We start from the raw sequence: 26,491 nt of genomic DNA, 5'->3' as shown, positions 1-26,491 counted from the left end.
ATGCAGTTTAAATTAAACTGGGCTGTTTTGATTTTCCTAGTTTCCTGCCTTGCAAAAATGTAGTCAAAATGCAAGAGAAAAATGAAAGCCTCTTGCAATCGTAGCTTGCTGTTTGGACTCAACTGCTGTCTGGGAGAAAGCGTTTTCTGTACTCTCTCTCCTCTCCAAGAATGAAAGTGTTCCTGCTTTCACCACCACTTCACCTCACCTGCCAGGGCTGGCTGTCCTGCCCCGTCTTGACTTCTTGAACATCTTTAGGCATCCTTCCATCTGACACCAAATTAACCCACTACGAGGATAGCCGTGGAAGGCACAGAAGCTGCAAATGTATTTAAGCAGTTCACCAGCATACTTTATTTAACTATTCCTACTTCATGCTTTTGTAGGGAGGGAAATACCACCCTAGAACAAACACCAATTGTTAGCTTCACTTTCACATTGCCAGCAAGCAGATCTTTTCCAACTGGGAGTAATATCCTGTTAGCTATGTTTAATTCTTATTTTACCTGGGGGATTGAGAGTACCAAATGATTTCAGCTGCTCAGGCATTACATTTCGGTCTGTCCTCTCCTTCTGCCCCTGTCTTTCTCACGTACTCCTTCTGGGACCTTCCTATCATTTATAGTGAAAGGGCAGCTTTTCTATAAACCCAGTCTGGGAGGCCCTATTCAGAAAAGGAACCTTCTGAGATGTTGGTAGGGAAAGACACACCAGTCTACCTGTGCTTTTGGCAAAGCCCCTATCCCTGCAACGTAACCATTCATCCTTCATTGGATCCATTATTCCACTTGGCAAAATGCTCTCGAGGAGGGATGTATTGTGCACGTATGACTTTTGGTTAGAGGCAGTTTACCTTTGGCCATGAAATGGGCACCGTGTACATGGTGTTACCACAGGCGCTCTGTTCCGATTGCATTGTGTCTTTAACAACAAAGCCCCCTGTGAAACTCAATAAAATTACCAATTTCACAGTTGATTTTCTTCCTGCTCTGCTCTGCAGCCCTCACACTCCTGGCCTGTCTCCACACACTGCAGGGGATGGTGTCGGACCAAACCAATAACATAGTGCTAAAAAGGGGCTTGATATAAACCAGGCTGATCTTAATTGTCATTAGTGTGTCCGGCAACTTTTAAATCTTTGAACCATCTTTGTCATAAAAAATACTGCTATCAATTTATTATAAATTGAAAGAAGATGGTTATCTGTATGGCTAATCAGTTTGCACTGTTCCGTTTGATTCAGGCCATAGTTGCCTTGCACAGAACATATGTGGATCCATTTTACTTCTCGTACTATGCTCTGTTTTCTTCTCTGATATTATTGACTATGATAACTTTGGTAATTTAAAATCAATCAAAGCCATAGGATCTAAGGTATATAAACCTTGGGTCATCAATAAGAAAGCCAACATTCTAGACCTAATTCAGCCACTAACTAGCTGTGTGATCTTGAATCATAGTTTTTTCTTGCCTGTTTCCCCACTGATGAAAGAGTAAAATAGACATGAAGCAACTGAGAAAAATATACACAAGTGCTATTTTATTTTGATCTTTATAGTTGAAATAAATAATGAACGTAGTTTAAGGCTCAGGTGAATCAGGTTTAGCCTATGAAACTCTGCAGTCTTGTTAACTACAGACCAAAAATCTGACCTAATGGCCACTGTAAGACACAGCTTAAAGAATTGTACCAACAATATAAGTATCTTGTTCTATGATGAAAATACTCGTCACAAAGATAATTGACTTTAGTCTATTTCAGTTACCACTTTTTTTGTTTCTTCCAGGAGCCACATCCAACTCCAAACCCATACCTACGTTAGATATGGATTTTGTTATTGAAATATCCTAGGCAATCATCTTCACTGCATTCTTATATCAAATAACAGATTGTCTGGTCTGATGGCCAAGCCCTATTGGACTTGCTTGCAATCTCTAATATCTTAATAGAAAACATTTTAAAGTGTATTTGCATGCAAGAGAAGTTTGTTGAATAGATGACTGATGCATAGATTGAATGAATGAATGAGGAAACTTAAATGATGAAATTTACATCTGTTTTATGTGTTGCAGAAATAGATCTTGTGATGTGAGAGTTATTTAGAAACGTTGCTTTGAATTATAGAATCCCACATCCATACATTATAATAGTGTATTTGAAATCATGCTTTGCTTTTATGTCCTTCAATTATTATTCTTATCTTTTTGTTTTTTATCTTTCATTTGATTGAAGCTTATTTTTACAGGTCTTCATTTGCAAGTATCTCAGAATGGTGGTTATCCCTATGTATGAAGGTTAAGGCCTTTTCCCCCATCAATTTTAACTGCACTGAAGCCATCATTTGTAACACTGAACATTTGATTTCAAATTAGAGCACAATATTGTTCTCGTCATGACCACTTATAGAGGAAGGGAAACTGGTTCAGATGAGCTAAAGTATGACTGAGCAGTAGAGTTTCTCTTGGGAAAACAAGATTCACAAAGGAGATTTAACTTCGCTCACATTTTCTATTCTGCACCTCCACTCCCTCGAGGATTGGGAAGGTTGCAAATCCCACAGAAGGCAGTTCCCATGTGTCCAGAAGCTACTGCTTACCATGTTGTAACCCGCCATCCTTGTTAACGAAGTGGTTGGGGAATTTCTGAAGTCAACCTGCTTGTCCGTCTTCTAGGGCTAGAAATCAGAATATTAGTAGCAAAAGGGTTGCAGTGCCCTATTAGTCAGAAAATATCAAACAAATCAGATTCTTTTAGTGCTTAACCTACTCTGTACATTATTCAGTGCTTTCCTGCATTAAGTGAGGTTACCGGCGTGCAATTTTAAAAGTTATTGTTTCAATGTGCAGCATACATGCAATCTTCCTTCATTCAGGACATTCTGTGATTTTGTAAGTTTCGAATCAGCTCGCTCTCTTCAATAGGATTTTAAGTAAAATTAAATCCAGTAGTTTACGTCTATCTTCTTCAAAGCATTATTTCAGATAGTGATTAGTGGGAAGAGTTGAAGAAACACAGCATTTTATTTATAATCAGCCTTCATCCACAATATTAGACATTTCACCACACACTATGAAACTTGAAACTAGCTGCCAAAAACCACTCCCCTCCATCGTGTCCATAAATAGTGGCATTTCCTTTATCTGGACACTCACACCAGCTGTCACACTTGATTTCCATGAGATTTTCTATACATACTTCCCAAATAAATTTAATTGCCTTAGAAGGATTTAGAATCCTGTGTGTTGGAGGAAAAGCATCCCAAACAAAACTGCCCCCAACCACTGTGTGTGTGTGTGTGTGTGTGTGTGTGTGTGTGTGTGTGTCTTAAGAAAATTGTCCGTCAACCTGCCTTCCATCAGGTAAATTGAGGGAGAAGGAGACAAAGGGAGCGTGACGTGCTATGATGCCTCTGGTTTGCGGTGCTCCCGTCACAAGCTTTCATAATGAGTATATTGCATATTACCATGAGTTATCATGACTGTGACCTGCCTCAGGAGGTCCCATGCCACATCTGTATTAACAACTGCATCTGCTTCAGGGTAACCTTATTAGCTTGCCACAGCTGAGCCAGAGGCCTCAGGAGGTATTAGTCCAGGTCCCCAGAGAGGCCTGGTACTTCTGCTCTCCCTAAATTCAGTTTGGTGCTCAAAATTTAACATCAAGACCTGCTGAATTTTATTTTGAATTATCTGCTATAGCAACTCTAGCAGAAAACAACACACACATACACACGTATACATACACCCCTAAAAATTGGCAACCTCCCCAAATGCCATCTCTAATTCCCATTATGGCATATGGCTTGTTTGATTCACATGAAAAGCAATAGAAATATCAAAAGAAGAATTCTCACCTTGATTTCTGTTTTTCTTCTCACTATGGGAATGTACAAAGTGCTGTAAAGAACACAAAACCCAGAGAACACATATGTATGAACTTATCTGTGGAAATTTTACTTTACAAACCTGACAATGAGAGTAGTAAATAAAATCCATCTGAATGGAGTGGTGTGATAAGGAAATATGGTATGGGGTGTGTGTGTGCATGTGCACACATAGTGTGTGACCATAAGTGCAAGTGTGTCTGTGTAGGAAAGAACTTGGAATCACTTGCTTCAGATGAAGCAGGCATTGTGGAACTTGGCCAAATGCAATTCATTCATTCATTCATTCATTTACCCTCTGGACAGTGAGAGTGACAAAGAGCATAAATTAGCTTGGGAACATATCTAGGTCAGCATTTTAAATGCAAGACTCGCATAGTGCACTGGTGACTTCTTATAGAAGGTGCTGGGCTCTGATGGGCAAAAGCTTACCCAATTTCATTTTCATGAGTTTTCCATTTAACGTTGCCCTGCCAGCAAAGATGGATAGTATGACACATGGCTAAAATAACCAACCCTTCAATAGCTAATTCTGATCAAGCTAATTCACCTTGAATTATAAGAGCAGTCCTGAAGGGTAAGTTATCTGGTACCTTCTGCATAACCTCGTCTTCCCATCTCTAACCCTTCCATACTATGTCCTTAAGCATTTCCTGACATAGTGACAAACTAACAACCCATTATTTTATTTTGCTAAATTTTTAGGCTATTTTCAGCTCTCATTTGCAGAATACCTTGCACTGAGCATTTAACATATGTTGTTTCATTTAACCCAGCAGTGTAACCCTGTGTACTAATATCCTGGTGTTGTGAAGAGACCAAGAATGGGGGAGGCTGAGTAGTTTGTCCAAAGCCAGCATCTAGTCCTGGGCCTTTCTTAATGAGTGTGATTTAATTCCACATTTCATGCATTCAAGTGGACCCCATTTTAGGACGTCTTATTCTTTCCAGCCTTAACAGGTTCACAGCTTTTTGCTCTCCTAAGTATTTCCACGTGGGCTAAACTGCTCTGAATTTTGCTTTGACCACTGTATCAGTGCTGTACCTAGCATATCCACAGATGTGGTAGTTATTTATTCATCAATTTTACAACCCTAAAAAGTCCATTATAATTCTATGGTTTATTTTTGTTGTTCAGTGTTAGTCATTTCTCCTCTGCAGAAAGCAACACTCCTGTTTTACATATTCCCTAATTTAGATTTTTTTTTCCCTCAGCCAATAATAGGAGAAAACTTAAACACTGTATGTCTTTCAGTAGATCACATTTCCTTTCTCCCCTGCCCCCAGGATATTCCTGGATGCTGGGGTTATCCAAACTTTGGGCAACGTAGCAAGTAAATGTACTGTGAAGGAAATAAAAAGAAAATTGTCATGGAAGAAACTGTTTAGCTCACTTTGTAGAATATACCCTGCCATGCCAAGTGAGCACAACTTAATTGATAATGATCAGCTTCTCAGTTACCTTTAACCATTTTCTTGTAACTGTATCCTACAGCAGCAGCATTTTAAATTTCAATGTAAAGAAGTCTCTGAACAAGGCTGACTGGGCAGACAATTTCTTGATGGACAGACTTAGGAAAAGCAAAGTTAGTCTTCTGCTACGTTTTGTGTTGTTGTTCACCTCCTAGGTATTTACATACCTGCTTCCCATCTCCTTCTTTCTTTTTTCTATTTGGTATTTTCCCCTCTTCTTAATCATCTCATTCATTTTCTTTCTTTTTTTTTTTTTTTTTTTTTTTTTGCTTCCTTATGTTTTTAGTCTTCTGAACTGTTTTATGGAGTTTTCCTTTTAGGGCTTTGGTGGTTTCATAGCTAATGATGTTTTCTTTTCCTCTAAAAATTTCTTCCCTAAAAATCAGGAGAATAAAGATATAGAAAAGTTATTCCTATTTTTTTCTTTGAATAATCTGTATTTATTTATAATTATGGCCAATTTGGAAAATGCAGAAAAATATACAGAAAAAATAACAGCCCCAACTCTAGTAAGAGCCAAATCATAACATTTTGGAATATTGTTTCAAGTTTTTCTTTCTTCAGTCTTTTAAAAAATTTATACATATATACATGTGCATGCAAATATACTTTAAAAATGTGTGTGATCGTACTGTACAATAGAATGTTTTATGTGGTTTCTGCTTTTCTTACTTAATGTTAGTACATAATACACATATCCCATGTCCATAAATATTCTTCAGTCATATCAAATAAATAATTAATATGTCCTATTCGTCAGGTACTGTTCTAACTAAATATATTAATTTATTTAATTAACCTGCAACTATTCTATGAGATAGATACTGCTATTATCTCCATTTTACATTAGAGAAAACTATAACACTAAGAAGTTAAGTAACTTGCCCAAGGCCACACAGCTAAGAGTTGGCAGCATTTGCACTGAGCAGCTTGAGATGCAGATACTGTATTCTAAACCAGAGACATGATGACTCTTTCTATGCCTTAACAATTGCAAGATAGCTCTTCATATGCTTGTGTCCATCTTTGGTTAAGCAATCCACATGGACATTTTACATAGTCCTAGTTGGACATTTTGAATTACTATCAATATTGTTCTTCTAAACAGTACTGTAATGAACATCCTCTCCATAAAACTGTACTAATATCTCTGATTATCTTCATTGGATAAATTCCTATGAGTAAGAAGGTATAAGAACATTCTTAATGCTCGCCATCTGAACTTTCAAATCTCTGGTCAGAACAGTGGTACTAATATACATCTTCTCCATCAGTGTGTGACAATAGCCATTTCCTCAATATCAAAATAGACATTTTTGTAAATAGACATTTTAAGTTTTAAAACCTCTATCTAATATGTAGCAACAATCTCATTTTAATTTTCAATTTTTTTATTGTTAGTGAGATTGATTTTTTTGCTTTTATTCATCATTTTTACTTGTTATTTTAGGAAGAGTTTTTTCATGCCTATGTTCATTAAAAATTAGTGTTTGTCATTTTCCTATGATTTTTAAGAACTCTTCACATTTTAAGGCGATGAGACATTTTGTCTTGTAATATACTTGTTTTCTCTCTCATCTTTGCTATTTACCTTTTAATGGTGTTTAATATACATATATTTTTAATTCTTAGGTATTTTAACATATAGTGCATACATTTTAAATTTAAGGGTACTATTAGCCTTTGCAATTTACAACAGTCAGCAGATAGAGAAAATACTCTTGCTTGAATTGTGGATACAGGCAATATATCAAGTTTAAGTCAAGACCTGAATGGATTAAACCAGATCCAATCTTTCTACTTTGCTTGTTAGACTTTTTAAAGTGTATTTAAGTATGTAGGCACATGTGTGAATTTGGCGTCTCTGCTTTGAAGAGGTGAATGAGCATGAGAAAAAGTTTCTTCTTACATAGAGAACACTGACATATAGATTTTCATACAGTGAAATCCTCAGAACAGAATGCAAGAATATAGAGGAAGGGCATCGTGAAAAGATCACAGGAATGGTCGGAATGGGAACTGGATTTTCAGTCTGCCTCTGCCGTTCTAACTTGTCTAACTTTAGACAAGTCCATTTCACCTTATTTTTAAAGAGAGTATTCGTACTAGACAACCTCTAAGGTCTTTTCTTCCAGCTCAGCTTTCTCTGAGTTTATCCAAAAGTGTATTCTACTCTATCTCTTCAGTGGAGGTGCTTCCTTAAAGATAGCGCTTGTCTTGCCTTTGCTGACAGTCCTAGCCCATGTGATTTGGGTTATGTATAAGGGGCTTATTCTAGTTATCTGCAAGTGGTTTTATTAAGTTTTAGGATATTAGAGAGCAAATAAAATTGTCTCTTCCCCCAGTACTTGGGAGGAGTTGGCAACCCAGCTGATAATAAGAATTTGTTGATTGCTTGATTAAAACTTTCGAAGTCCACTTTTGCCTGTTCTGCCCCCACTCCTTCACCTTTACCATATGGCTCCTTCAAACCCTCAACTTTTTTTGGCATCAGGTCCCATCAGGGCCAGGCAAATGACTCAGATGTGAACCTATTTCTAGATGTCTCTGAGGTAAAGCCTTTTGCCCACATTTTGTGTCAGTTGACCAACTTGTGTAAACCTTGGTAATTAATTAATGGAGAAACAGCAGTAGCAATTTTAGAGCTGGTGTAGAGATTAGCAGCTTCAGGTCACAGCATGTTTCTAATTTTATAGTTGCTTTAATAGTTGTAGGAATAGAGTCTTTTAAGGAAAAGTCATCTTGGGTTTTGGATTTTTTTTTTTTCCTAAATAGTTTGAACCAGAATGAAATGAAATCAACAATTCTTGCAATCTAGGATACCTTCACTTTACTAACGGGAATTGACTGTCAGGGCAGATTGGTTTGAATTTCGAAGATGGTCACCATTCTTCAGGGACAACAGAACACAGAACTAGGAGCTTCCTCGTTACTTCTTTAATCGTGTCTCTGTTTCTATGACTTCTTCTGCCTTTGCCCTATCCCTGATTTCTTGGAACCGTTGGTACTGGAACTGGAAAAGCTCAGGATTATATAAGGAAGTTAAAGCCTCTTTGTTTGTTCTGTTGTGTTCTTGGTATTATGACTGGCGAGACTTTGTCACTTCCTTTAGAACTGTGCAGAGGCATGTCGGGGATGAAGAGAAGGAGAAGAAGACTGGGTTATGGGACAAAGGGAAAAAATGTAATCCTGCTAAAGCCTTTGAAGTGTTAGACGATCCATCTGCCTGTTTGAGTCTGAGGCTGAATCCCTTTTTAAAATGCATCAAATGTTTGAGTGTGAAGTTTGGTCCTGACAGCATCTGTGATTCTCTGCGGAGACATCCACAGCGCAGTTTCCCAGACGCTGTCTGTATCCACATGAGAAGGGTTTGATCCAAAGACCCAGCCAGACTGGGACCATGTGGAGTTGAAGTAGACAGGTCGTTTCAGTAAGGTCCTGTGAAGTCTCAGCAGCCAGACCCCATAAAATCAGAGTGGGATGAGCTTGAGGCTTTTAATTCCAACCTGAAGCCATGTTGTCAAGCTCCTCATTATCCCCAGTACCAGAAGATAATAGCAAAGGGGCAGGACAGAGCCGGCTGCCCCAAACTTCATAAATCCTGCTTGTGATGGAATTTTTATGGACAGTATAGAAAGTAAATTTTTAATTAAAAAAAACATTTTTATTAGAGAATTGTAGTAAATATGATTTTCATTCACATGACCAAGGGAATTGCTTAAAATATTTGTGTAAATTATATGAAGCTTGAAATTTTAGCTGACCAACATTCTGCACACTGACAGCATTAGGATACATTTAGTAATATCACTGCATATACTAAGACACATAATATACAGTCATCAGCACCGTTAAAAAAATACGCATTTGAAACCATAAAACTGACTGCTTTACTATTTGTAGGTATTTTTAAAAGATCACGGTGTTTCTGTTTTAAGATAGGTACCTACGCATTTTACCTGTTTGGGGTATTTCGGGTCAGATTTCATTAAGACTAACTTCTATCACATCATGGTCATCATCCCGAGACACTTGTAGAAAAGCAATAGTCTGTAACTGCATTTGTAACCTTATCTCTAGTAATTACACTATTTTCATTAATGCCAGCAAAGTATCAAAAATAGTTGAAGGCTACACTTAAATGTAGAAAAAAGAGTTTGAGTTCACTCCTTATGAAATCAAATCTGTAGCAGATCTCAGACATATGTGCAAAACTTCAAGATGTATTTAGTCAGAAGTTTTCTGTTAAAAGGCATTCTTCCACTATCATAACACAAGATCGTAATTTTGCAGACTTTCATTAGTGCCAGATATAAAACATTTTTTTTTGTTAGTTATATTCTCTCTAGCAGTAAAAACATCCCCTTGGTAAGTCACTTAGGGAGGGCATTAAGCTTTGGGGATCACTGGAGGACAGTTTTCTAAATTGCCTTTGTAGTGCACTAAACAAATGCCTAAATGTAGGTACTGTGATCTTCCAAATAGCTAGTGCTTTACAAATGTGTAGAAAGATTCCATAATATGGATTAATAAAAATAGTACCTTTGAGTCATTGCTCATTAGTACTCTGGGAGATCTGTGTAGGCAGTGGAATGGTATGTTAGTGTTTATACTCTCTCATGTAAGAAATAGCCATTAGGAGTCAGCATTAAGACCCCAAGATCTGCCAACCCCCCTCCCAGAGAAAGGATTGGACTTTGCTTAAGTCTTTTATTTGTGAAGGTCATTCATTGTTTGTGCACCATGAATCCCCAAATGAAATCCTGTCTGTGACTGACAGGCTTGGCTTATTGGGGGGGGGGGGGCTTTTCTAATATTTAAACCTGGATCCTAGACTGTTTTATCATGGGTGCATAACGAAAGTGAGCTCTGACTTTCTGACCAGTCTGCTTGCCTGAACACGAAGCTCTAATTCAACTTAAGCACAGTGCCTGCCTTGACTCCAACCCGCCCTGTTGCTCACCAAGCCCTAAGGCGCCGGGGTGTGAAAGGTAAGAGTTGGAAGAAACAATAAAAGTCTAGTTTAGCCTGCCAGCTGAACACCTGAAGACACCACCTTCCAAAGAGTCTGGTCCAATTTCTGAAGCTCTACTTAAGAGTGAGTCATTCATTTATTCACTCAACAACTTATACAAAGATAAATAGAATGTTACCTTTCCTCAATGTAATAAAAATAACAATAAAAATAATTGAAACGTTCTAAACCACAAGGTGTTAGGAGAAAATGAGAGGTGACCGAACCTGCCTGAGAGGGTCAAAGAAGGCTTTTAGAAAAGAGGAGACTTCTGAGAAGAATCTTGAATGATGAGTACAGGTTTCAAGGAGGGCCAGGGGAAAGGGTATTTTCAGTCAGAGGGTAGAGCATAACTTAAATGTAGAGGCATAAAAGACTCAGGGAGACACTTGCTCATCGGAGATCCTGTTTCCAAGCCAAGGAAGTTGGGTTTTATTTTGAGGACAATGGAGAGGCTTTGAAGAGAGTTTAATCAGGAGAGCAACATAATAAGACCTAGAGTGGGCTGGAGAGTAGGGGGAAGACCACATGTGGGAAATGACTAGCCCCAGAGATGTAGAGGCAGATCAGAACTGAGACCATGACAGCGGAAATGGAGAAGAAATAGAATTTAGAAATATTTAGGAGTTATGACCTAGTAGATTAGAGTGACAGAGGAGAGGAAGAAGTCCCAGGATACTCCAAGTCTGCCTCTGAAATTTTCATTCACTACTCCACATGGAGAAGAGCAAGTCACCCTTCTACCATAAAGTTCTTTGTGTGTTTTATTACAGCTGGCATGCCTCTTCTCTTGCTTCTTCTCCAAGATCAACATCCTCTAACAGTTCCATCAAAGTGTGATCATATGTCATGGTTTCAAAACCATCATCACCACTCCTCTGAATTTGCTCCTGTAGTCTCTGCTCATTTTATTCATTATTTGGTATATGTTAGAAACTCTTTGTATTGGCAGTACAAAGATACACTGAGCGTATCTCAGAGATCTCATGGTCAGTAAGTAAAAAAACAAAAGAATAATTATTGCTCTCTGTTTTAAAGGTTTTAATGGAAGTGTTTGTAGAAGAGCGATTCTCAGCATTTTCTCTGCCCAGGGCATAGCTGATATCTGTGGCTTACACCATTAGTTACCATGGTTCACGCAGGTGGCAGGCAGTCTAAATGACTCATCTCTCATTATGGACTATAATTGTGATGTGAGCACCCAGGACTGGGACATATCTTCATTTCACCTGCCTGCCCCCAAGTCTTTAAGAATCAGTGAGGTAAAGGATAAGGGTAAAGATGACGTAAAAAAAAAAATACGGAGTTCCTAGTCACAGTGATGCCAGGGGAATGCAGATAGCAGTGTGCCTGTGGAACACTGGGGTGTACTAAAAGGTAAGACCAGTTCCTCCACCTTACTCAGCCTTTGGTCTAGTTTAAACATCAACCAATCTAGAAGCCTATTTTAGCCATAAAAGATGGACTTCTTTTAATAAAATCATTGACTGTATAGCTATCTTATAATGATAACTGAGTTATGAAAGAATACGAACCTTATATACTGGCTTGACATCTTTTCGTTATGAAAGTAGATTTCCATCTGGTTTACCGTTTAATCCTCTCAATAATTCTATGAGGAAAGAGTGCTTTTCTACCCACCCCACAACATGCACAGACTCAAAGAAGACCTTCCTCTTTGGCTGGCCCGATCACAGCATCTCAGAAGTTACACAGCAGCACCTATCCTGCCCTCCCAGCTACACGGAAGATGTGGTAGATGCAGTTCCTCTCCTATGCATTTGCTTTACGCTCCAAGTTCATTTATGTCAGCACACTGGAAGGGGACAGAGCAGAAGCTGGTACTTGTATAAATAATAGATTTGCTGTTATATTTATAGCACCAAGCTATTATATTGACCGAGGAACAGTAGTCTCAAGTCATTGTGTCTTTTCTGCATTTCTGACATTAAACATTAAAATATCATGGCTTCTCAATTTCTCCTTGAGCACTAATTTATGACAGAATAAGAAGATTTTTTTTTTTTTAATTCAAATGCTCTGGAAACCAGTTCTTCAATGATTCTGACTGAAATTTATCACTCAAAAAACAGTTATCTTACAATTTCACCACAGGGATACCCTCCTTTTCTAGTACAGGTTCAGGGTGTATCTGGAAACAAACTTGAATATTTTGCTAAAGGGCTTTTGAATTTCCCATAAAGATTTTGTCCATTGACCTACTCTGTTTCCAGAATATTAGTGCTTAAAAGAAAAGAAGAAAGAAAGGAATGGAAGGAAGGAAGAAGGAGGGGAGGAAAAGAAAAGGACAGAGAAGAAACTTTCTTATTTCTTTAAAAGATCAATATAATGTGTGGAACTCGATGAACATAAAACAGATGACAGATGTGAATAAACTGTGACCAAAAACTTTGAACTTCATCCCAGTTCCAGACCACAGGAATAGTCATCCCCTGGTGAGCCTCGTGTCTGTACTCCATCAGGATGGCTAAGAAGGGCATAAATAAGTCCTGTGCAAATAATTATGTTGGGTCCATTTATGCCTCACATTCATAGATACCCGCCTAATTGAATCGAGTGTTTAATCCCAGGATTCATTATCTAGTTCCCTATCTAAGTCTTTTTTCCCATTTATATTTAGCACCCAGCTGTCCTGTCCTCCAAATGGTCAACTGTAGTCCCGTAAAAGTCTTGCGATTGGCCGCCCAAACCCCTAGCTTTGCACAGCAATTTTCTCAGTAGGGGGCAGGTGAGTCTTGGTGTGTCCCCGCCGCTGGGTTAGAATTGTTAAAGAGAACAAGCTGCATGGAGACGGGGAAACAGAACTCAGCCCTTCCTAGCAGATATTCCAGGAAGACTCGGGCGTGGTGTATAGTCAGGACAGGGTACTGCTGCCTTTTGTAGTAGTCAGAATAAAGCAATAAAAAGATCAGTTAAAACGCTTGCTGGAAGTTATTGATAGAAAAATTCTTTCTGCACGAAAGATTATAAACAGAGCGTTATCTGAAGATGGATTTGTTTTAATTTGGCATTGATGTATTTGATACCTGGTAGGATCAAAGAAAACAGAATCAAAGGGAGAAATACAAACAGCCCTGCTCCTCTGAATATAGGCCTCTTTTATAGATATAAAATCTCAGGACTGGAGTGCTAAAATTTATTTGTACTGATGTTTGTTTAAAGATCAATATTAAATAAATTGGTCTGGAAGCTATAGTCATAAAGCAGCTGTCGAACTAATGTAATCCCACAATGCCATTTTGTCTACTGCATGAAACCTGGTTAACTGTGTACTTCTAATAACATGTGGAAATCTGTTGAAAAAGAAAATAGCTGAACTGGATTTTCTGAACTTGAACTAAATTGCAATTGAATGTGAGGGGAATTTAAAAAATATATATTTGGTCCCTTTCAGCATGATAATTGATTGGTTTTTATGGCCAAGTATCAAAGGTTTATGTAACCTACATTTTCCTTAAATAAATAAATAAATAAATATATATATATATATATATATATATATATATATATATATATGCCTCTTTAGAGTCTATTATTATACCTTAATATAAAAGGTAAATCTCAAGACCCTTGTTTTATTAATTGTTGATATTATTGTTATATTTGATTTTATTGTCGGCATTTGCTGATTGATTTGTTTTTGATCATTGTCTTTGTAGTTGTTTTGTTGACTATGCACTGGTATGTATTGGTACCTTTATAAATCTCAAATTTTAAAATATTCGCCCTGTTCTGTATCCTCCAATGATTCAGAAGAAAATCAAAGCAGAAAGAGCTGTGATTATGTATCCGATATATGATGCCTGCACAATCTCATCCCCACTATCTTTGTTATCCATCTTTTGAACATCCATTTTTGTTTTCTTCTGCTCTATTTACAAACACATAAGAGATGACTCTTGCCATCAAGGAGCATAGAATCTGGTTGTGAGTGGGGGACGCGATATATATACAAGGAGTTGATCGCAATGTAATGTAACATGGGTAAAAAGTCATGTGTGAAGGACAAACTCTAGAGACACTAAAATGATATTTCATATCATTGCGTCATCAAGGAGGAAGAGGACTTGAACTGGGCCTTGATCTACCCAACTTTTCTTTAGTTAAGGAAAGAACTGAAGAATGGAATGATGTGACTTCCACAGACCTTGAAGATGTAGTTATGGTTAACCTGGCCAAGAGGCAAAGGTTATAAAAGGGAAAGTTAGTTTTCTAATAAAGGTGTCTTTTTGAAAACCAGACAGTGGAGTGACTTGTAGTCTTCGTTCAGAGAAACCAAAGTCATGGCATAAAATATGCCCACATTTTATATATTTCTCTTTATCCTTTCCAGTCTTCTATAAGGCTCCTTGCTTGTTATCGTGATCTCTAAATGCTTTTTTTTACATCTTCTGTCCCCAAAGGACACATTGAAGGGCATTTTCATAAATTACTTATATGACAATTGTGAGAATTAAGCAACTTTTTTGGTTTTCTGGAATTGCTTGTTCACCATTTGCTTGGGAGGACTGGAGAGCGTAGTAGTTAGGAAGACGGGCACCAGAGTCAGATAAATGAGCACAAAGCCAAGGTTCTGCACTTGTTAGTTGGGTGGGCAAGTTACCCAACCTTGTCAAGGCTCAGTCTCCTTATCCAAAAAGTGGGAATAATAGTAGTAACTAACTAGTAGGGCTGTTACAAGAATTGAATAAAATAATCTTTTGAAAAATATTTAGCACTATGCCTGGTACACAGTTAAGACCTTATAAGTGACAACTATTATCATCTCCCTTTTTAAAGGTTCCCATGTTGTCATATTCTAAAACTTCTGAAACAGTTTTATTTCCACTTTTGAACCACCAGGAACTGGAGACATTTCCGGAAGAAGATTAAACATTAGAAAAGAATAAAACAGATGATATTATTAATTTGCAAAAATGAGATCAAACCTATGTTGAAGGTAGAATTTACGGTACTGTTCATGTTTCTGAAGGCTCAGAGAGTACATTTTCAGTAGTTGTAAATGTAGGAAAGTATGTACTACTCTTGTGAACTCTTAAACCAGGCACTTCTTAATTTTTTTGTCTTTGCTCTAAAAGAGGTGGTTGAGCATCGTAATATTGGAGGTCAGGATTCGTCACTTAAGCCATTTTTGCTCAATGGAATTTGTCCCTTGAGCATGGCTACCATTCAAATATGGATGAAGTGACATTTCATATGACCAGGGGGAAAAGGTTTGGGGTTTTTTTTGTGGTTTTTTTTTCTGTTATTTTGTTGTTGTTGTTGTTTTGCCCTGTGGAGGGTTAACAAAAAATATAGATTGATAATATCAAAGAGGCCTCGGAAATTAAGTTTTCTGTTTTAAAATGTCTTAACCTTCATGAATTCAGGACTCTCATCTTTCAGTAGTATTGATGTACATATTTAGGGAAATTCATACATGTCAATAAGGAGGGGGAGAAATGGCAAAATGAGACTGATTTTTCTCTGGAAGCCTAGCTGGCTTCGTACAGTTAAGAGCACGCGTAACGGACAATGGCCAAAGAAGCCCTGCATGATATTGAAGCTTCAGTCTGGCTACAAAAGTCAAGGTTAGCTTCAGACACAGTGTGGAAAATGATGTCCATAACCAGGGCTACAGAGATAGATTTTTTTCAGCATGAAGGGTGCAAACTTGGAGGAGTTCCACAGACAATCATCTGCAGCCAGCAGAGCTCTTGCATGCTGGTGAACTTACTTACATATGTGGGTCACACAAAGGGGAGAATGGAGCTCTTTGTTCCATGTCTGTGGGATAACTGAGTTTTGTATGATACAAATGGGGGCTTAGCACTGCAGTGGATATTTTCTTGGACAGCATGTAGGAACAATAGATCTTTAGCCTTTATCTTAAGAAGAATTCTAAAATGACTCTTTCCTCCTGTGTTTTCTTGTTAATCAAAGGCTAACTTTAAAATTTGAAGCTGTTTTTATTTGAATAGTTTCAATAAATATCTGCTTTCCTCAACTTGAGTTTCAGACTTGGTGTCTTTGTGGGTTATTTATTTATTTATTTATTTTCTTGAAAGCCTTAATCATGGATAACTAGGTGGGAAAGTGTTATAGTTCTTACCTGGGTTTTTTCTGTCACTTTGGAATGTTTTAAACGTCCAAAAGTGGTTTGGGTTAGCATCTTGATTTAACATCTTTAAAAATCCATATATGTGTATCCAGTTTATATATTTCTACTTTTCTTAATAAAGATGTAAACCTTAAAGTAAAATTGTGGCTGATTGTGCTGAATTATTACTCTAAGATAGATTCATCAAATCTCCCAGCTGTATAAGACAGGGCTTACTAATGAAGTTCCCTATCAAAAAGAAAAGCCTAATTTTGATTTGGCTTAGGTAATGAACTTCTTTTTCCTGGTGTGATTATCTGCATGGGGTGGCTAAAAGAGTAGCAAGAGAGAGTGCGCTCACAGAAGCATTATGCAAAATGTCTTTTGTCTCTTTTTGCTGGGATATATTAAATTTTCAATGTAGTCTATGTAATATAAAATTATGATAATGACTTTTGGCCCACTGTGAAGGCAGCTTGCTGGTCCTGAGCGTGTGTGTCTGGCTTGAGCACTAGGATACACTGTGGGAGTTGCCTTTTCTATTAACAAACCTCTAGATACCTAATGATGAATTTTCTTTCACCAAATGTTCTCCTTTTGTCTAAAATACAAGCATTTTCTAAATTGCTTTTGAGGAAAACAAGAGAGGCAGAGAGGTCTATGGCACTAACAAGGGATACTGAAACAAAGCAAGGGATTCAGTTAGCATCATTCTTGTAATTATAAACCAACCAAAAGGTTGTTTCATGTACTAGTGAAAATATTTACCATCTTATTGGTACAACTGATTGCATCACTTAGCAAAAAGAGAAATTGAACAGTTGCCTCATAAAATATTTCTATTCCTTCCAGTCATGTGAAATTTGACAGTTGAATTTATCATAGATAGTTTTGGCAATTTTCAGTATCTAGGGGCCTTTCTCATTGGGGAAAAAAATGTTTCTGTTTCTTTTTCTTCTTTTTAAAATTTTTAAGTAATAGTAATGTATAAGACAACAGAAATTTTAAATTTCTTGTTATTTAGCATATTTGACATAAAGTGTCTGAAGAAAGCTTTATGAAGAAGCTTGCAAATACCATATATTTTGTCACTTTTAATTTTAAAAATAATGATACTTATACACCATAATGAAAGTTACTCTCCAAAGTCCTCACCACTAAAGGCTATCCCCTTGTTCTAAACAGCACCATCCTTGCTCAGAACACCTTTTGATTGTCCTCAGAAGAAGTTTACAAGATATACAAGAAAATCTGTCTCGTCACCTTATAGCCACACTTCATATTTCCTTAATTTTTTTATCTCTTTATTCCTGAAGGCAAACATCTATGTGAAAAATGGAAATCTTGCTGTTTGGTAGTTAGAACCTTATCTCTTATCAACTTGACATGATAATAAGTTTCTGTTTAGGAGTTCACAGTTATTAGGGAAATTTCTGTGATGTCACAAAGCATAGATATGATATTGCTAGAAAATTAGCTTTGGAGAAAATCCACTCTTTAATAATATGTTGTAAATTCTGAAAAAGATCACTGTAACTGTAGAAAATATGATAGAGATAACATGTTGACATTAGACGTTATTTCCAAGTTTTTATTTTATTTTCCAAGATGCTTATTAAGTTCTCTAGTTATGTTTATCTGTGTCAGGGGAGGGTCAACACCAAGTATATTTGTATTGTCTATTGATAACAATGTGAACATCTTCAGCAGGTGTGATTTTGTTGGTAGGCAGATTAATAACTTTGGAACTGAATTACCCTGACCTATTAGAATAGTTCACTGGAATTGCTTTTAAAAACCAAACCAAAGGACACATGTGAAATAGGAATCTCTGAAGTAACAGTCTCCTGAATTTTATTTATGGAACTAATAGAAGCTATTTCAAATTAGTGCTAAAGAATGCTTCTGCTACCCTTCTTATATGCTAAAAAGCAACTTGTAAAAGAAAAAGGTAATGTCGAGAATCTATGAAAATCTAGAAAACAATCAAAGTATCCATGCATTGATTAAAATAGATGGGAGTCTTGCAGTCAATTGGCTCTTTTTTTTCTCCCTTCTGGGGCTTGCTAGTTCTAGGTTCCATTGCTAGTTATTCTAAGACTTGGGAGCCACATCTTTCCATAAAAGTACTGTAGTTCCCTTTGTCTTCAGAAAAGAAGTCCAGGGTACTCTCTCAAGGTAGGCAGTGAGGAAAGTAGGGTTAAGAATTAGGTCACATGTTAATTAGCTATTATTCCATTAAAGGCCAGGAACGAGGCCAGTTCCAGCAACCTTAGTTCAGTTTTATTTGGAAATGAGAAGTATCTTTTGAATCTTGACAATGCTTATGGCAACTGCTTGATCTTCTTTTTAAAATTAATTTAAAAAGTCAGTAGTGATGCATCTGATAACTCCAGTGCTGTGCCCGGTGCGCTGCCTATTTGGTAATAGCCAGAGATGGATGAGAGGACTTGAAAGATCTAGGAAATTAGGTTGGTCAAGTCCAAACAGTGTCAGTCTGGTTTGCTTGATGAGGTGCTCTGCTTGTGTGACTGCTCAGCTCCTGTAGCCAAAAAATAAGATCCTTTTGCTCCAAGCTCATTCTTCCATATGTTCTCTTTTTGGTGTGATGGGGGAGGACGGTAGAAGCAGTCCTTTAGGAAAAACATTTAGTGTTTTAAGCTACACAAGATGATGTTTGCCTAGTAGAAAGACAGTTCTTGGCAGCAAATTTCTATATTTTTGCCCTTAATTCTGTGTCTGCATTTTATCAGCTAAACCAGACAGGCGCAAATGAGCAGAAACTTCCTAGCACAAGGAATGTTGGAAAGTTACACTGGTCACCTGCTGTCATATGGTAATGTTGTTTCAGAGAGGGACATGGCGCTATGATTGGAAAACTGGGACTTATTTTATTTATACTCATTAGAGTCTATTGCTGAAAAATCTAAGTGTGGAGTAGTCATTTACAAGATAACCAAGGAGCCAGGAAAGGCTTTAAATTAAACACACCCTAACCTGTGGACAATAAACACTCTCCTGGAAGCTAACTAGAAAATCCCAAGTCAGGTGACCAGCAAACTTTGAGCCTCTATAGACTACAGAGTGTAAAATCCTGAAGTAGAAATACATAGAAGGTTCAATCTCTGTCAAAGGGCAGTAAGTCACTCGCTTCATAGAGACTTGCCAAATCGACGGCTTTTCTTTAGTCTCGGAACCAATAAAGGAATCCTAGAACAGAATTTCAGTTTTCTATGCCCTAAGGAAAAATGTCCTTCAGGGACGGTCCTAACTTCCAAAGGCAGTTTCATTCCCTAAGATCTTGCAAAGCACACAGATGGTGTTTATTAAAAGGCATTGCACTTTCTAGCCCAGTCTGGCAGCACTGCAGTGTCTTTTGTGCTCTTCAAACACAAACCCCAAACTTGTTTTCTAGATCTTTCTATGAGACACACACCTAATTTTCATATACTAGTCAGAGAGTGCTGAGAACAAAATCCTTCTATTCCAATCAAAACATTTGTCCAAATAAGCTCGGGCTGCCATTTCAATATAACACTGTTCCGGCCACCAAGCGTTGGTGCCCATTTAATTGCTGGAGGTCCCCGTCATTGTCACACTTTCAATTTTCTTTTGATCTGCTTGTTGAGGGAAGTCAGGTAAGGCAAGGTTCAGCTGAATGGGTCTGTTTGAAGATTTCTTGAAGAAGCAAGAGTGCCTTTGCATTTGATTTAGTTCATCTCACTGGGTAAACATCTGAATTTCTGCTTTTTGTCACTTAGCCTAGCTCTTAAGTAATAATGGAGTCATTTTAAAGCAGAATCTTTGAGACAAGTCTTTGACTTTACTTCAGCCAAATCCATGTATGTGCACCTGTGTGTCAGTAGTTATTTTCTTCTACAAATCTTGGCATCATGGGTATAGTATGAGAACTTTGTTCCCTATCCTAAAATATCTTTAGGAATATAGCAAGGCCAATAAAAATGACCCCTTCCTATTTTCCCATGTTGGGCGCTATATCGCAAAGGAATCATTTGTCTTTCTTACCAAAATGGCCCTGCCCTACTCCCCTCTGTCTCCCCATGTGTTGAAAAATGTAGCCGTTATTATCCCACCCAGTTTTATGCATCTTCCAGATGATTTAACTGAACTGATGCAATGGAGGATATGCTGACTGGCACTTTTCCCATGCTTAATGTGTTAACAAAAGCCAATGGTGTCAGTTTTAACAGTTTTAGCTAAATTCCCACGACACTCTTAACAAACGCTGAAACCTCTGCCATGTCTTACCCTTGACAGATTTCCTGCCGTCATTGCACACTTAAAATAAATGTCATCCCCAATCAAAAAGTTCACATTTTCTCTGACAATATAATTTGTTACTTTGTTCCTGCTTTATATCTCTTTCTCTGGCACAGCAGTCTCAGCCGAGATATGTTACTTTTCTTCATGTTGGCTGCTGTCTTTTTTGTACTTCCAAGTATCTGCATGAGATAAGAAAGAGAAGCTGAAAAGAGACTGCTTTTTCATTTCATTTGTGAGCAGTTAGAAATTTTGAATTTGTGATTCTGTGTGTGTGTGTGGCTGGCCAGTACAAGGATCCAAAACTTTGACCTTGGTGCTATGAGCACCATGCTCTAACCAAGTGAGTGAAATGGCCAGCCTTGAATTCATGGTTTGATGAAGCAAATGATATGTAGATTATGAGCTGATACCATAGTCTTTTTTTCACTCAGTATCTTAGTCCATTCGGGCTACTATAACAAAATATCATAATCTGGATGGCTTAGAAACAACAGAAATTTATTTCTCATAGTTCTGGAGGCTGGAAGTCCGAGATCAAGGTACCTTCAGAGTTGGTGTCTGGTGAGGATCCGCTCTGTGGTTCATAGACAGCAATTGGTTGCTGTGTACTTACTTGGTGGAAGGGAAAGGGATCTGGAGTCTCTTTTGTAAGGGCACAAATCCTATTCATGAGGGCTCCACCCTCATGACCTAATCAACCTCCCAAAGGCCTAATACCTCCTAAATTCATCACCTTGGGGTTAGGATCTCAACATATGGATTTGGAAGGAGACATAAACATTCAGTTCATTGCATCCAAAGACCTAGTTGCGGTATTGCTTAACACAGAGTATTTACAGATGGAAGAAAAAGCACCGTGTTTCCAAAGAGACTTGGACTTTGGAGTGAACCTGAGCTGGCATATTGGCTTTCTGTGTGTCATAATGGGCAGATTGCTTAATATTTCTAGCCTTGATCATTTCATCTGAAAGCGGTATAACACCTGTAATGAAGGCATTCAGCAGATGGCAGCTGCCCTTCCATTTTTGTCAAGCCTTTCCTAAAGGCTGTGGATGCTAAGACACACTGTGTCCACGTGACAGATTTCCTGCACTGACTTTTTCTGCATGGCCTTTTGCTACAGCTTCCTTTGCTCTTAAGGACTTCTTGTCTTTCTGTATTTCAGGCTTGGTGGAGACACATGAAATATTTATCCAACAACCGAAACAGTCATATATTCTTCCCAGTAGAGAAGAGAGGTTGCCTTCCATCTGTTCAGAAAAGTATCTAAAGAACCAAAACCCAACCTTCTTGTACAATGTTTTTCCTTACTTGACTTAAAAGAGTTCCATCTAGTGCCTTTTGGCCTGATGAATGACCAGGTAGTGTGGGTCAGTGGGCAGAGCACAGGATAGGAGTCACAAGGCCAGACTCGTGCCACCAACTTGGTATGTGGAGATGAGGTCAAGCCAGCTCTCTTCTCAACCTCAGTTCCTCAGTTTCCTTTCATATTCAACCAGGGCATTGAATAAAATGGTCTTGAAGGCTCTTCCAGGACAAAATTATTACAATTTCAAATGTGTGAAAGAACTGTCACCTGTAACTATTATTTTTTGATCAATCATTTCCTGTTGATTAACTTAAAGACAGTCCACAGATTTTGAAGCTGATGCTTTATCTGTAAAATCAGCTCCTGTCTTTCCTGCTCTTCCTGAGTGCTCTCCTCCCCGCCCCAACCCTCTTCTCTCTCTTTCTCAGAGAATAAGAGAGGTGGCTTTCACAGCAGCTGGTTAATTTCCCTGGTCTCACACTACTGTTTAATGATCCGTTTCTCGTGTACCACCTCTCTCATCTTCTGAAAGATAGGTACAAATTGTACCTATAAAAATTGGAATATGACTCAGGGTTATCTCTTCTTTTGTTTGCTTCCAAATTTTGAACCTCTAAATAACTTTCCCATATTGATTTTCCTTCATAAATTCTTTAAAATAAGGTAAGGTCTCTGGCACCCTACATTTTTAGATCCTAAGAGAGTAGCTACCTTTAATAGGCTCTGTTGTTTTCAAAGCATAGAAGGTGAATTCCTGGGAGGTATCAGCCCAGGAAATGGACCAGGATATGAACCACATGGGAAGGGTTTTGCTCACCGGCACCTCAGCCTCCCAGGACACCCTTGGTACTGTCCTGTGTCTGGTTCTGCCAAGGGGGACCCCACATGGGTGAGGACATCCGTGTGGAAGTCCTTAAGAAGAATGCCCTGAGTGATTGATCACTTGTAAAATGGCAGCACTAAACAAGGGCTTATGTAGAAAGGAAAATTCTGAACACCCTCATTAATGGAGAAAGAGTTTTTTATCCTTTTCATGAAATGGTGCTACATACGGAACAGTGGGCTTAGGGTCAAATGTCCTTGGGATCAAGCCCTAGCTTTGCCACTTATTAACTGATGTGAGTCTTCTCTGGGACTTGGTTCCTCATCTGTTCAACAGAGGCGTGATACTTGATGTCTGTCCCAGTTCTTCCCCAGTGAGGTTGAGGCTCCCTGCTGGGTTTCTGGGGTGTGAGTGCACATTCATGCGCACTGTCTGTCCATCTGGCTGTCTGTGAGGGGGAGAGGAATGCGGACAGGAAGAAGGAGGAAGATGGACTTGGTTTCCTGCTGGTATTTTCCTCTGCACCAGTGACAGCAGTCAGTTCCGCTGGCCTCCGTGGGACCCGTCTTCATACCTGTGATTGTCTGCTTAGTGTAGGGTCTAAACGTGGTCTTACCAATGAATTGGCCATTACCAGTCAGGCAAATCCTGATAATGCAGTTAGGAACTGTCAGAGGAATTCTCCAAAGAAACAGAAGCAAACTTTTCTGGGCCAGACTGTTTCCAAATGTCCCAGTTCTAACAGAAGAGGGAACCCGTGCCCGAGGCGATACTGGCGGCCAGGCTTGAAGGGGCCTTCACCGTCACTTACAGTTGCTAAACCAGAACAGGTTTTTTGGTTTGTGTTTTTAAAGGAAAGCTGTTTGCGCGCATGCCATATGCTGTAGTAGTTCTTTAACACTGCCTTGGCAGACAGAGGAGTTTTCAGTGAGGATGTTAGCAAGAAGGGTTATAGCTTTTGGCTATTTTAGGAAGACACAGTCTTTCAACTAAATTTAAAAGGCACCAGAAATGGAACACTTGTTTTTATAAATGTGATTAGTGTTGGACTGGACTGTGGTGTGGGGAGACTGGGGAGGATCCTCTGGGAGGTCAGAGGTCATGGCAGCAGGAGCCAGCCTCCCTCCCTATACTACCCCCAAGGCCTTTTGCATTCCCCTCAGTCCAGCAACCACATTCAACACACTCACTGACACACACATGTGGTCTCCTATTTGGTTTAAGTTTTTACTTGAAAACCAACATTGTGAGTAATACTGCTGGTGCAGAGTATTTCAACACAATCTGATAGATATCAAATCATTTTCTTTTTTATTCCTAGGCCCAAAAACAAGAGGTCTGGGGTCTAGTGTCTCAGTGATGAGTGCATGACAGGAGAGACAGCATAGCCTAGCAGTTAAGGACACAGGCCCTAGCGTCAGGAGTGTCTGGTCCCACATCCTGCCTCTGCCCTTCTCTCACCCTTGGGTGAGTTACCCTCTCTCAGCCTGACCTTCCCCTTCCATGAAAATAATCATAATGATCATTGGTAATAATAACAATAATATCTCATAAGGCTGTTAAAAGAATTAAATAAGATAATATATTCAAAGAGCTCAGAGCATTGCCTGACTAAATAATTATCCAATCAATGTTAGATATTATTGTTGTTGTTATTGTTACTAAAACTTAGCCTTTCGGACTCTGTTTTCTTACCTGAAACAAGAAAGGGTTGGACTAGGTGATCTAACGATTTCTCCATCTCCAAAGTTTATTAATGTATTGATGTAAAATATTAACTATATAGAAGTATTTTAAACACATCGTCATAAACATAATGTTAACAAATCACTCTGCCCTTTCTGCACTTATTGCATAGAAATGAAAATTTTCTTTCTAAGAAACTATATCCAGGAGAAGAAAATATTGGGAACCCTATAACACTTTTTTTATATCATTAAGAAATTCATGCTGCATTTCTTTTAACAAAGTATCTCGCCGATTTACGTGAAAGAAAAAAGGAGAACATTTCTGTCTGCTTTAATTTTCTCTGATTTTTGGTTGAATAGCAATAATATGTTTTATCTTGTATAATCTTTTCAAAACCTTTCACATTTTTCACAAGATCTTACAGCTGTTTATATGTTACACTGAAATATAATATTGACTAAGCTGACATATATATTAAAAAGTATCAAAGGAATAAAGGGTATTGTTTTGGTATATAAATCAAAAATAATACAGCAACTGGTCTTTCAGTGATTAAAGCTGCCTTTCCCTTTAATAACTCTCCTAAGAAACAGGAAATGTGATTTCCCTACACCTTTCCTGGGGCTCTCCAATCAGCTAGGTCCTCTGGGGGTTCCCTACTGTATATTCCTTCATCAACATGGAGTCCCCCAAGGGGCCCACTCACACTCTGTTAAAATTAGCTGTGTTCCCCATTAGTGACAGGAGCTGAGTATTCCTCCGAGGGGTACACAGTTGTATGGAGCTGCTTCCTGTTTGAGCAAAATCATATCTTTAATTGCAGAGAATTTTTTTCATTACCTGTTAATTGATAAATCATGCTTGCTCCTGCGGCTGTCGCTTGGGTAGCAAACCTGATCATAAGGCAGTCTCCAGCCCAACCCCCATCCTCCTTCCACCCCAAACAAAAAGCACAAGACGCATCATGGTCAGAGAAAGAAAACAAGCAGGTTGGATCCCTGGGCAGTAGCCTCAAGGAGTAGCTTTAAAGCAAAACAAAGCCAAAAACATATATATGTATATATGTAATAAAATAATATAACTAAGCCTTTTTAAATGTTTCCCTTTCCTTTCTCCCTCCTTTTGTCATTCTTGTCCTTTTATTCATGTTTCTAATCTGGGTAGCAAGAGGCCACTGTCTTGGGAAGAACAGTAAAAATCCTGAGTATAGTGAAATAATTTAGCTGATAATTCCCTACTGTATAATTTTCTACGCTTCCTGCTAGCTGACCTTGTGGGCTCCTGTCAGGTTGCTAAGGGAAATCCAGCAGGACTCCAGCTCTGTTCCTTTACTTTTAAGAAGTATTGCAAGATAGAGTGGTGTGTTTATGGCAGCTTAGTTATGGGGCTGCACGTTCAGTGTTTGATCAAATACCATGAAGCAACACCTCCCCACCACTTGCTTGGATCTTCTCCTCCCCCCCCCCTTTCCCTGATAGCTGGAAGACGGAGAAATTGCTGCAAACTGTTGAGCTGGAATCATGAGCTTGATGGATGTCATCAAAATGTGGCTGGATCCCTTGGGGCGTGGCTGGGGGAGGAGGCTGGCCAAGCTGATGACATCTAATGGAATGCCAAGCCTTTTATCTCAGAGATGTCAATCTTACTGCAGATCTGGGATGAGTGAAAACCTGCAACCTCTGCAATAAAGGCTGTTTTCAGAGTTGGAGCACACAGTCCCCAATTCCTTACTGTCTTAAGTCCTTGTCCTGTATCCCCAGTCTTTCTGGGCTGGATCAGATGCAGTTTGGGCAGGCGGGGGAAGGCCAAGTAAGCAGATGGGAATATTGCCTTTATCATGACGTGCACACACCAGGCAAAAGTTACCCTGCTCATTATGAATAGGACGTAATACACCATTGATTTGTGTCCAAGT

General features: G+C 38.5%; 1 protein-coding gene across 1 annotated transcript in view; it reads left to right on the top strand.

Annotated features, from left to right (window-relative positions):
- Positions 1–26,491, top strand: part of ZNF521 (zinc finger protein 521) — a 155,838-nt gene that overhangs the window by 61,353 nt on the left and 67,994 nt on the right. The gene's annotated exons all lie outside the window — the stretch shown is intronic.

The sequence above is a fragment of the Cynocephalus volans genome, chromosome 13 (assembly GCF_027409185.1).
Source record: "Cynocephalus volans isolate mCynVol1 chromosome 13, mCynVol1.pri, whole genome shotgun sequence".
Taxonomy (NCBI): Eukaryota; Metazoa; Chordata; class Mammalia; order Dermoptera; family Cynocephalidae; genus Cynocephalus; species Cynocephalus volans.
The sequence above is the reverse complement of the archived record's forward strand: the minus strand, read 5'-3'. Positions and strand labels throughout refer to the sequence as shown.